This window comes from Achroia grisella, unplaced genomic scaffold (genome assembly GCF_030625045.1).
Source record: "Achroia grisella isolate CSIRO2021 unplaced genomic scaffold, CSIRO_AGI_Agris_v1 utg402, whole genome shotgun sequence".
NCBI classification, from domain to species: domain Eukaryota; kingdom Metazoa; phylum Arthropoda; class Insecta; order Lepidoptera; family Pyralidae; genus Achroia; species Achroia grisella.
This window is the reverse complement of record NW_026712841.1, coordinates 7,649,304-7,661,972: the sequence shown is the minus strand read 5'-3', so window position 1 is coordinate 7,661,972 and position 12,669 is coordinate 7,649,304. Positions and strand designations below refer to the sequence as shown.

General features: G+C 33.3%; 1 protein-coding gene and 1 long non-coding RNA gene across 2 annotated transcripts in view; one reads left to right on the top strand and one right to left on the bottom strand.

Moving 5' to 3' along the window:
* LOC131844405 (glypican-1) overlaps positions 1 to 12,669 on the top strand; it is a 92,013-nt gene that overhangs the window by 17,338 nt on the left and 62,006 nt on the right. The window lies entirely within an intron of this gene.
* On the bottom strand, positions 6,174 to 7,180 carry LOC131844408 (uncharacterized). Its single transcript, XR_009357586.1, has 2 exons — positions 7,086 to 7,180; positions 6,174 to 6,620 (listed from the first exon to the last, which is right to left on the bottom strand). It is a non-coding gene; the product is annotated as an uncharacterized LOC131844408 (long non-coding RNA).

Genomic DNA, 12,669 nt, shown 5'->3' with positions numbered 1-12,669 from the left:
CAAATGTTTGCACCGTGCGGGGAATCGAACCGGCGATCAACGGAAGTAAAGCGGTGTGCTAAAGCGCTAGACCACTGAGGCCGTCAACTTTACGTCGTAATAGTAAGCAATATTATTTTAATTTAGTTTATGTGCGTGTGTATGTGCACGTATTGTGCTTATAGTACCTAATAATGTTCAATATCTATACGAAGATTTGATAGAAATGATAGTGAAAAGCGTATTAAAAACGTTGCGTGTTTTAGAAGTGAACGACGCAACAGACATACGAAAAAGGAACACCGACTTTACTTTATACAATTTATAGATAGTCTATGTGTTTTCTTTTTTTACATATTTAGCTAGCTGTGCCCGTGACTTTGTCCGCATGAAATAGTGACAGTGACAAATAAAGAAAAAAGTCTCATCTTTCTACCTTTATTAATGATTTATTTCCATACAAACTTTCGTCCCCTATTTTATTTTACCTCTTAAGGGTAAAATTTTTACAAACTTTGGTTTTTAGGTTTATAGGTTTTTATTTATATTTAATCAACAGCCTAAAAAATGAGTTTCAAGCTTCTACTTTTAAAAATGACGATATTTAAATACAACTTTTCATCTATCCATTCAACTCCTTACACGCATTAAATAGTAGCCTATGTCCTTTTTTAGGGTCTAGACAATGTCTGTACCTTTTAATTAAATTGGTTCAGTAGGTTTGGCGTGAAAGCGCGAAAGATAGACAGTTATTTTCGCATTTATAATTTTAGTAAGGAAAGAATAATGTAGGTATGTCATCTCATTCCCTGCACGCCTAGATGAAAGGTCCCTTCGATGAGAACCATACCGGTGGCTTTGGAGAGTGCATTTGAGATCCCATGCTACAGCGACATGTTGGAGGAAGAATAGTCGTCAGGTTTTTGGCCGGTAAGAATCCGGTAGTCCCCATTTGGGTCCTAAGCCGGTAGGCCTCTATGAAGATTTACCTGATATAAAAAAAAGGTATGTCATCACATACCAGTATAATTGTTAATAAAAAAATATTTTTTTAGTAACAATTACTCAAGTTTTTACCTTTGCCTGAACCTATAACAAGAATTAATGCAACTACGCTACAACATTATAAGATTTTTTTAATAATAGCTGTTTTATAAACAGACTTAAAAATAAAACACGTGTGGGAGAGTCAGTAACTGCCCAAGATGCTGACAGCATCCCTTTATGTTCTTATCTGGTTGTGGCATTAAATATTGCAATGTATATTTAAATGGATGAGGGATTTTTATTGTATATAAATACTTCTTAATTATACATAAAAAGCATATAATATAAATTAACAGATACGTAATTAATACAACGTATAACTTCTTTTATAAAAACGAGTTTTTAATTCGATATCAGTATGCTAAAATGGCGTTTAATGTATTTTTTGTTGCAAATGAAAGAGGTTATTCGCCATGTTGGAATTCCATCGAAATATGCGGTTAATTTTTGCCAGTTCTGTGTTCTGACTCACGCGTTTTAGGTTTAGGTACATTTAGGCATCCAGGTATGTTGTGTGAGGTTTTTTATGAGTCTGGGGATGAATAACAAGGTGAGGGACCCATCTGTTGGAAAATACTGATCGTCTAATAGTCATGACAGTACCATAGACATTATAAAATTAATTTGTGACACCCGGAAAAGCCGGTTTGCCATTGCCGATTGTCATGACTTTAATTTCACTGTCATATACAAGGATTTCAAAGTAAAAGAAAGCTGTTTCGTCTTACTGATATTATTAACGCGAAAGTTTGTAAGTATTGATGGATAGATGGATGTTTGTTACTCTTTCATGCAAAAACTACTGAACGGATTTTGATGAAACTTTACAGTAATATAGTTTATACTTCAGAATAAGACGTAGGCTATAATTTATAAATTGAGCGAAATATAAAGATAAATGTCAAGTACGTGTGATGCAGATGAAGTCGCGCCGGTCAGTTAATGGTAAATGTAGATAGACGAGTCATACAAAGTCTCCATTTGGTAATTGAAGATGTCATTTCTTTCTTAGCGGTTTTAAAAACATAACTAAGGTACAGTTTGTCTATGGTACACTAGGCTATGCCTGTATCGTGGATGTCAAAGCAAGTGAAGTAAACGTTGGTACGGCGATAATAATTTGCCTTTGAACCTCTGAACATTACCCACGGTAAAAAGGAATATATTACATACAAAATCCAAATAGCTCCCTGGAACTTCATCATCGGATCATTGAACAATACACGTCAAACATCGTTGGTGGTTTTAAAAAAATAACATAAATACAATACGTAACAAAAACAATTCCGTCGTTTTGTTTTCACGACTATTTCCGGCTCGGCCACATGTGATACCATCTAAATGTGTAATAGACCTAATGCTAGCCTCGAGATGACGGAGGCTGGCAACACGCCGTGTTATGAATGAACGTGGACCCCCGGCGGCGCTCGCGCGGGGCAGGGCGCACAGGAATTCCAAAAACTCGAGTGGGCGAGTAGTCGATGCGCTTTCATATAAAAAACTCGATCCTACAGTCCAACACAATAGCGCCCAAAGCGTCGCCTCGCCTCTAGAAACACAAACATAATTTAATAATCTAAAACACTCGTGTGTACTCAGGAGTGTCGTGCCGTATTAGTTATTATATGGACTTACGCCGAAAGGCCGTTACTTCATATCTAGTCATAAAAAACTTGTCAATTTACAATTTTTGGCTCTACGGTGATAGAAATAATGATAACAAATCAAATCAACATATCTTTATTTATCTATGTCTGTTAAAGACTTTTAATTTACCCTCAGTTCGAAGTAATTTCGACTAAGAACTGACAAGAATCAAGATTATGCACGCCTATAAATTGAGGCAATTAAATAGTTGCCAATAATAGTATATCTGGACATCTTACTATCAACTGTTTTAAAACACAATTTAATTCTTAAATGTTTTTATTAAATTAGAGAGAATGTAGTGACCACCAACTATGCTATTGTATTTTTGTAAAAAAGAAATAATTTCAATCAGATGCCGTAACCTGAACAAACCATATCAATCCGAGCATGACAGTACCTACGCTCAATCCTTACCACTTGCACTCCTTGCCACTTTTTATTAGATCTGCTCAATCCAATCCCATTTATTTTCAAAAAGTTACTAAAACTCACTTTCTCTCTGACTAAAAATGTTTCTAAAATTAATATATTTGGTTCTGAAGCGCCTTTACATAAAGTTTATTTTTGTGATAAAATTTCTGCGAGCCATGAAGTGTTATCTTTTATCTATATAATATTATAAACGCGAAAGTTTGTGAGTATGGATTAGATGTTGTTACTCTTTCACCCAAAAACTACTGAAGTACTGAATGCATTTTGATGAAACTTCACAGTAATATAGCTTATACATTAGAATAACTTATAGGCTAATTTCACGCAGGTAAAACCGTAGGCACAGTTAGTATTATTATATTTGTTAGACTCAAATATCCTAACAAAATGTGGACATCTCAAGTCTTTCGTTCACTTCGACGTTCATTTGAAAAACACCTCTGACTACCCGGGATAAGATAACAGTCCTGCAGGTATATAAATAAAACACTCGTGTAATAACAAAACGCGGTTGCGCTATGCTTTGTTAAAATAACATAATACCAATGCTATTTGCTTAGCATGACAAAGATGGCATGCCGTGGAATTCGGTTCATGTTGCCGGCGCCACCGGAGCGGCCGGCCTGTTGATTGAAAACCCTGGTTTTCCATTCGATCTGGTGCCAGGTCACGTACGTTGAACCTCGCCTTTCTATGCGGCGAGCCATTTAAGGCATAAATAATACGTACAGCTTGCAACTTGACGCTCGATAAGCTTGATAATCGGATGATTTTCTTTTCATTAATTGCTCGGTTGTCTTGCGGTAGCACACGGTCTTACTTCCGAAGGTCGCGGATTCGATTCGCATGGTAGAAACATTTGTAACATGAGTAGGTATGATTTTTTGTATCGGTATAGGTGTTTTCTATGTATATTATATATGTATGTTATCTAGTACCCATAACACAATCTCAGCTTAGTTTGGGACTAGATAACGCTGTGTGAACTGTCCAGGGTTATTATTATTATTATTCTAAACTGTCAGAGCTGTATTAGTCATAATAAATGATAAGAAGAGATAATATTGTAGACGTTAGAGCGCGCCAGCGCAGCGACAGAAGTGTACATAAAAAACAATAAATATAAAGAACACTGCTATTTTAAATATCTGTAAAGGAATATATAAAACTGCCAGTGATTTCACGTGCGAGAAATCCAACCCGCGACCTTCGGGCTAATGTCTCTGACTACCTTACGTGGAACAAAGGTCGTGAATGTGTATTACTGCTCAGACGAGCAGTATCTGCGTGGTATTGAACTTAGTATCGTTATCAATGGTTCCTAGAAAGAAATGATGGCATAAGTCCGGTTGAATCAGCAAAACCTAACTATTACAAGTACGTAGGTAACTTACCTTAGTACCTATGTAACTTGAATTGTCTTTATAATTGAAACAAAGACTGCTAGATTATTTTGTATATTTCATAAAATATACATTTACGGTGTTATTCATAAAACTTAAGAAGCCTTTATAAGCCCACTATAACAGAGCTATAAAGGCTTTCTAAAAATCTCTATTTATAAACGCTCTATAAAGCTCTTATAACTGTTCATTAGCAATCAGTTCTATAAACCCTCTATAAACCTATGATAAACCTCTGATAGTGAAAAACGTTATTCATAAACGCTCTATAGCGGTCCGATAAAGTTAAAACGTCAAATAGCGAGCCTATAAAGTTAACAGAGCCGACTCCCTACTTTAGCGGCATTTTAACCTAAAAATTGTGAAATAATTATTCCGTTAATTAATAAAATGGAAGCAATTACGACCATTTCTACAATTAATTTAATTAATATGTCAAGAATTCGCCAAAAAAAAACATTTAAAAAAAAAGTCAATCCATTTCTTTTACCAGATAAGTGCTTTAAATATAAATACCGATTCAATAAAAGTACTGCTCGATATATAATTTCCTTGGTGTACGATCAACTAAAACAAGATCCCAGAGGTGGTGCCGTTTCTCCAGAGTTGCAAGTATTAACTGCTTTGAGGTGTTGGGGACGAAGAGAGGTAAGTTTTTTTTACAATACATTCATCAATCATATATTTATATATATATAGGATAATGTAAGTTTTTATATGTAAGTTTTCATACAATTCAAACTCATAATTAATCTTGATATCTTTCATTTCATAGGTTCAGGATGATTGTGCTGATCTTCATGGACTCAGTCAACCCACAGTTAGTAGGATATGTAGTAGAGTGGCAAAGGCAATTGCTCAGCTTGCTTCCACTTTTATAAAAATGCCAGAAACTGTCACAGAGGAACGGTCTTGTATGACAAATTTTGAAAGTCTGGCTGGTTTTCCAGGGGTTACAGGGGCTATAGACTGTACCCATATTAAAATTAAAAAAACAGGTGGTGATGCAGCCCAATATTACATAAATAGGAAAGGATATTATTCTTTGAATGTGCAGGTGATAAAATTATGTATTATGTGTAAAACATATCTATATTGTTTGATTAACTAATTATCATTACATAGTATAAAACAAAGTCACATTAAAACTATACAATGCATGTTGAAGGGGGGTTATAATAGATTCAAGAGGAAGGTTTATATATATATATATGTACTAGTAATGTATAAAGTACTTATTTTGATTTTAGGTTGTCTGTGATGCAAAACTTGTAATAAGAGATGTTGTAGCAAGATGGAGGGGCAGTACTCATGACAGTAGAATATTTACTGAGTCAATTATAAAAGAAAGGTTTAATAATGGTCACTTTAGAGGACGTTTACTCGGTGACTCAGGGTATCCACTTCTGCCCTACCTTTTTACACCAATTTTGCATCCTGTATGTAGAAAGGAAGAAAGGTATAACTCTGCCCATATCAAAACACGGAATAGTGTGGAAAGATGTTTTGGAGTGTGGAAACAGAGATTCCAATGTTTACTACATGGATTAAGTGTATCGCTGGAAAATGGAAAGGCAGTTATAGTGGCTTTAGCTGTGCTCCACAATATCGCTATGAGTAGGAATGACGATATATTAGGTAATTCTTTTAATGAAACACTACTTTATTTATTTCAATATTATTTAATAAACACAATTTTTACAAAAAATTTACAATACAAGTTTTTGTACAAACACTAATTTGTTTACTATGAAATGATTATCAACTTCAGTGCATTCATAATTTGCACTGTTACACAATTATTACAACTAGCGGTTGCCTGTGACTTCATATGAAAATGTATTTTTGTAAAAATCTTCCAGAATTAATTATTTTTGAAGCCTCACAGGTCTGCTATGAATATGTAACTTTCAAACTATTTATCCAGATTATGTGTAAAGGACAAAGTTTTAATGTAGTTTATACATTGTTGTTATTTATATCTTCTGATATATGATGCAGTCACAGTCATCCATTGAATATAGTTATACAGACATGTTTCTAATCCTTGTTGTTTAAGCTGTGTTTTGATAAGTATCAATACATTATATTTTTCAATAAATTATGGGCCTGTAAAGTAATAATATTATTAATTTCAGAATATGAGAATCTTGAAGAGGTTACCATTCAATCACAACATCAAATTGATGAAGGAATGGGCAATGGTGCTGTAAGAAGACACTCTCGATATATTTTGGATACATTTATACAAAATAATTTTTAATAAAATAAATTATGTTAATTTACTTTGTTTACTATATTTTATATTTAACTTGTTACAAAAATATTTTTATCCATAACTTCCAGCCATCCTTTCTTTTTACAGTTGTTGGTATTCGTATCCGTATTCTCTCTAGTACGGCGACACGATCGCGGATCAATTCCAACAATAAATTCTATCAAAAATAAGGTATGCATTAAATGAATGTAATAAAAAGTTAAAACAAGTGAAATTCAAAGTCGTACATAAAAAATAATTTACTTGATCCAAAACTGGATAAATTAACAAATATTGATAAGTAAACACAATCTTACCTTGTCGTCTTCCAACCAATTTTCGCTTCGTGCTCTCTTTTGTTTATCCATTTTAAAATTTACTAGACAATGAAATCCGTAATATGTAATCAATCCGTTAATTCTAATCAAGGAACATAATACTCTAAAGAGATTCTAATTCTAACGAATTGTAACTATATTAAAACAATCGTAAATTATAACATGCAATTTGTAAATAAAACAATCGTTTTGACAGGACCAGTGTTGCCAACGATGTTTTATTGAATCCACTATATAGCAAAGAAACCTCGAGTTTTACAAAATATTTAAATCAATATTAATGAATTAATAAAACTACTTGAAACCATTATATTAAAAATTTGCATAAAAATACATGCATATTCAAACCAAAAATCATTGTAATATTTAAAAACAATGTAAAAATACTTCTATCTTCCCTTAACTTTATTAAATAGAAATACAATTACAATAATAAAATACAATTTTATATATATTCAATAGGAAAATGTATAAAACTGTATTAATTTACATAATTTGTTCAATACTGGAGGAGTTAATTCTGCTAGATTTAGTGGTGAAGCAACTAAAATAGCAACACTGATTACGTCACCTGCGTATATGGTAAAACAGTCCAACGTCAAGATTGCAACATAATGATAAAAACAGTCCTATAAACCTCTATTAGTTAGCGAGGCTTTATAATAGGTTTATGAATAACGCACTTCTATAAACCTTCAATAGCGCTAATGAACGTTTTAACTAATGAGCTCTATAAACCTTCAATAAGTTTTTTTATGAATAAGACCGTTAAGGTTTATCTTAAATGTATATTTTTTTAGACCAAAGAAATATACAGAATACCATATATTTTTAATGTATGTAAAAATCTAATACTAGCTTTGCCCGCGGTTTCACACGCATTCAATTTATAGCCTAAGTATTATTTTAATGTATAACCTATCTTACTGTAAAGTTTCATCAAAATCAGTTCAATAGTTTTTGTATGAAAGAGTAATAAACCTCCATCCATCCATTTATCTATCCATACTCACAAACTTTCGCGTTTATAATATTAATAAGATAGCCTAAATATAACAAAGTGCAAAAAGTACTTTACTTGACTCTTTCTGTGTAACCTTATACCTACGTACGCAGAAAACGATTATTTTAAACTTTTTTAAAATTGGAACGATGACGTCACCGTGCAATATCTCGGTTTCCATATCTCGTGTGAAAAATAACACGAAACAAAACCTTTGGTCCTGACGGAGCGCGGGTGGGGCCGGGCTCGCTGCACCGGCAATAAAAACGTACCTGCTGATGTAGATGTTATCTCCCTCGGTCAAAGACGCCGACCGCCTTCGCGATCTCAATCTACAATTCGAAACTCGACTTAACTCTCATTAAAATAAAGCTCAAAATACTATAAAAGTATGCACCACAAACATGTAACGGTGTGGAATTACAACACTTTTGTTAAGCTTTTGTCATCGTTACAAATATATCTACGCCAGTCATAAACATCACTATGCTCGCATCATTGCTGATGATGCCGTGTATTAAGCCCAATTTACATTACGAAATTTCTGAGTTTCACGATACTAATTCAAACAACGCTAGGTCTGTGACTTAGTCGTTTCCTACACCGATTTACAACCCGAGTGGCGTCAGGTTGAACATGATAACAAAAAACTTGGTCTTTATATATATTTGTACCTGGCACTAATGTGAGGGAAACACCGATAATCAAAATAAAACCAAACAAACAAATATTAGCTTGGCCGTATGCTAAGTTGAATTTAAATATACCCAGCGAAATCTGTCAACATGACAAGTGTTGAGTTCACTATGACGTTGACAGTTCATGGTTTTGACACCCCCATATAATATGTAATTTCTCAACAATGAGTTCTATCCGGAAGACTCCTTGAAATCTACCATATTGAAAAGCATATCCCGCGTTCTCTTCAAGAACTATTAAGAAACTAAAGAACACTATTTGCACTGTACGACTATATTATCATCAAGACATAAAATAGACAAAGAAAATTAAGAATCAAAAACATACTGACAACTGTATGACCGCAGTTCCCTTTGCCTTTCCTTTGAAGGATAAACAGAACAAAAAAAAAATACGTTATTCATTTAATCTGTGCAATTGTCAATAGTCTACGTTTTCGTGATCCGCGATGTATAATCATTTCATCGTGGAAACGTGTCTTGAAGCTGATATAAGGTGAAAGGTTTTATGGTGATAGGATCATAATTTCAGCGCTATTGTAGATATCACTAAAGAGAAAACGAGTAATGTTTCAGAATGAAAGCTTGAAGAAATTTTCCTATTCTTAAGTCTATTTTGTGTATATTAACAACCCAAGACAATTCACACGACGTCATCTAGTCCCAAGATAAGCAGAACTTGTATTATAGCTAGTAGACAAGTCATATAAATACACAATTTCATTTTTTTTTGTAAATGCATAAATAACGTACATAGAAAACACACCAATACTAACAATCCTACTTGTAGGATGTAAATGTTGGAATTCTACCGAAGTAGGATTAAAATGTAGGTGATAGAATGAGTGGACCGTATGTGTGATGTAAATCAAACAATGCATAGAAAATGGTAAATACTTATAATGAAGATACGTGTACAAACGGTTGTAAGACAAAAAGTGACAATAAAAATATATGACAATTCTAAAAGAAAATTCATTTAAAATCGATAGAAAAATAAACATATAAAAATGTGCAAAGAGTTTGCAACACTACTTATGAATATATGTAAAACCACAGCAATATTAATCTCATAGGATGCGATATCTAATTTATAATAACTAAACTAATATAGTAATTATGGGGGCGATGGGATTGTTAGCAATGTATTCTGGTTCCCCTTAGAAACCATCGTGGTAAATTGCCATTTGTCGAGATGTCCTAAGTGACCTGATTTAATGTTCATTTTATCATCCTCCACTGGTGCCCCGCCAGGGTAATCCGTTAGCGCAGGCCGGTGCATCATTCCATTATCAGCCATTATTATATGTATATATACCTATATATGTATAGTAATATATAAGTACAAAATGTAATGTACCTGCATAACTAAGACGTACGCGTAGTTTCTTAATGTAAATTAGCCTTGAATGATACGAATGATGATTTGTTGATGACATTGTACACATTGCGTTCCACTTAAAACGTTTTCCGTGTAACCCTAATTATTGTACATTAATAAACTAAAATTAAACAGCCTTAGTGCTTTGTCGACGTTATAAAATTACATCGGTATCGCCCGTTGGTTTTGTGACCAATAAAGCTGGAATGCGGGTTCTGTATCAATTAACGTAGACATTAAAAATGTAGGTAGATAAATGAGTGGTTTGGTCCGGTATAAAATAAATACAGTGCAGCTGCCGGTACGAGTTATTGGTTCAAAAACCGGTCACACGAAGCTCGCGTCCACTCCACACTAGAGATGGATTCAGCACCTCAGCCTAAGGATTAAAACAATTTATTATTTTATTATTGACCTAGTTATGAAGTTTGGTATTAGTTCCTAATTCTGACATTTTTAAATAGAAAAAGAACAATTATCACAACACTAAATTGAAATCTTTAACTGTGTAACCAGACGCTATTAATTTATTAAACGTTATACTACAAAACTACAAAAATGTGCTTGTACAATTCTATACAAAAAATATTTTCTTCTAAATATCGGGGTCATATTGACCACTACTTTTAAAATAATCTATACAATACTAAAAAAATTACTGGCACAACTTGAAACAAAAAAGAACACCAGAAGTAGACTGTAAAAGTCATCTACGTTACAAAGTAATCTGCTCCAGCCGTCAAGCAGTTTGCTTTGTAAGCTGTGTTTTAGTTGTAGGCGGTAAAATTACATGTAATTTTTGTCCTTTGAAATGGCAACACATTAGTGTCATATGACGACATAATGTCCGTAGTGCTGTTCATATATAAAGGCAACGGTTACCGCTTACCATCAGATAGACCAGTATATTTACCATTCCAAATTATATAAATAAAAAAATATAGGAACGAATATGATCTATGTTTAATAGAAGTCAAACATTCCATATTGTCTATAAGCAGTGTGCACTGCCCTGTACAAGAATAAATGGCGCCAATGAGTCGGCTGATGTCAGTCTAATCCATTACATAGAATACATAATAGTTACCATCCATATGCCCTGACCTAACTGGCCTATATATGAAGTTCATAACTATTTTTGGACACTTAGATATTCAGACTTAATCTGAGTGTTGCCATAAAACAAAACGTCAAATAAAACCAGGAATTTCAAAACGTATGACTAGTCGATTGCAATTTAGCGGGCTTTGCCCTCGTAAATTACTGTGAAAAGTAACATTATGTTAATCTGGGATTATATTGTATTTGCGTACCAAATTTATTCAAATCCGTTCAGTTTTTAAGCATGATTGAATAACAATCAGTTTTTTAATGGTTGATAATGGAATGAAGCTCCCGTCTGCGCTAACGGTTTTCGCTGGCGGGGCATCATTGGAGAATGATAAGATGAACATGAGGTCAAGTCAGTTAGTCTGTCGTAGCAAATTCATCAGGAATCTATTATGATGGTTTCCAGTGTTTCGCGTGGAGGTCAACCTGATATAATATACGTATTGCTAGCAAAAGGATCATTAGTCCACATCATTAATGATTATTAATAAGTCAGTTACAGCAAGTCCTTAGTCCTTTTCTCCAATAACATTCAATTATCTTTCTAAACACAAGTATAATATAAGTAATATTTGATCGCATTTACTACATACAGGGTAAACAGAAACAATGGTGTCCTTCAGACAGGTTGCTTTGATGTTCCTCGCATTGATTAATTTAATTTGCAGTTCTAATCTGGAGCCTAGTTTCAAAGTTAATTTCAATCTAATAGAGTTCTTTTATTACATCCGTCCTTTTAAAACGTTATCAAGGAAAACTAAACAATGTCAGTTAGTTCTTTGTTTGTCCAATAAATATTGTATTAATAATTTAATACCATTGATGATCTCCGTGGTCTAGCGGTTTACACACCAAGGTGGTGTGTGTGTACTTCTGATGGTCGCGGATTCCATTCCTAGCACAGTACATACATTTTTATTCACAAGTCTGATTGTTTCCTAGAATATTATGTATGTATTTACAAAAAAATAATATGATTTTGTATATTTATCACTCGTCTAGTACTAAGACTTACTTACACTTATCTAGATTTATCAAATGTCTAGTCACTAGTGTACAATTGAAGAGCACAAAAAAGTGTAAAACTAAACCGGTTAGACCAGCAAAAAGTTCCAATATTTTTTTTTAATATAAGTAATTAAAAAATATTACACATTACACAAATCTTTATTTTAGTTAGGTATATCTATATCTTATGTTTGAGCATAAAAAATCTAATTGAGGATAATCTATAAATATATGATACAACATTGTTTTTGAGCGTGTTCCAATGATCTGGGTTTCCATGAAAATCGATGTTTATAATATAAATAAAATCTTGCAAATTATATTACCCCGAAATGTGTCTGTCATACGTTCACGAGAAGTGAG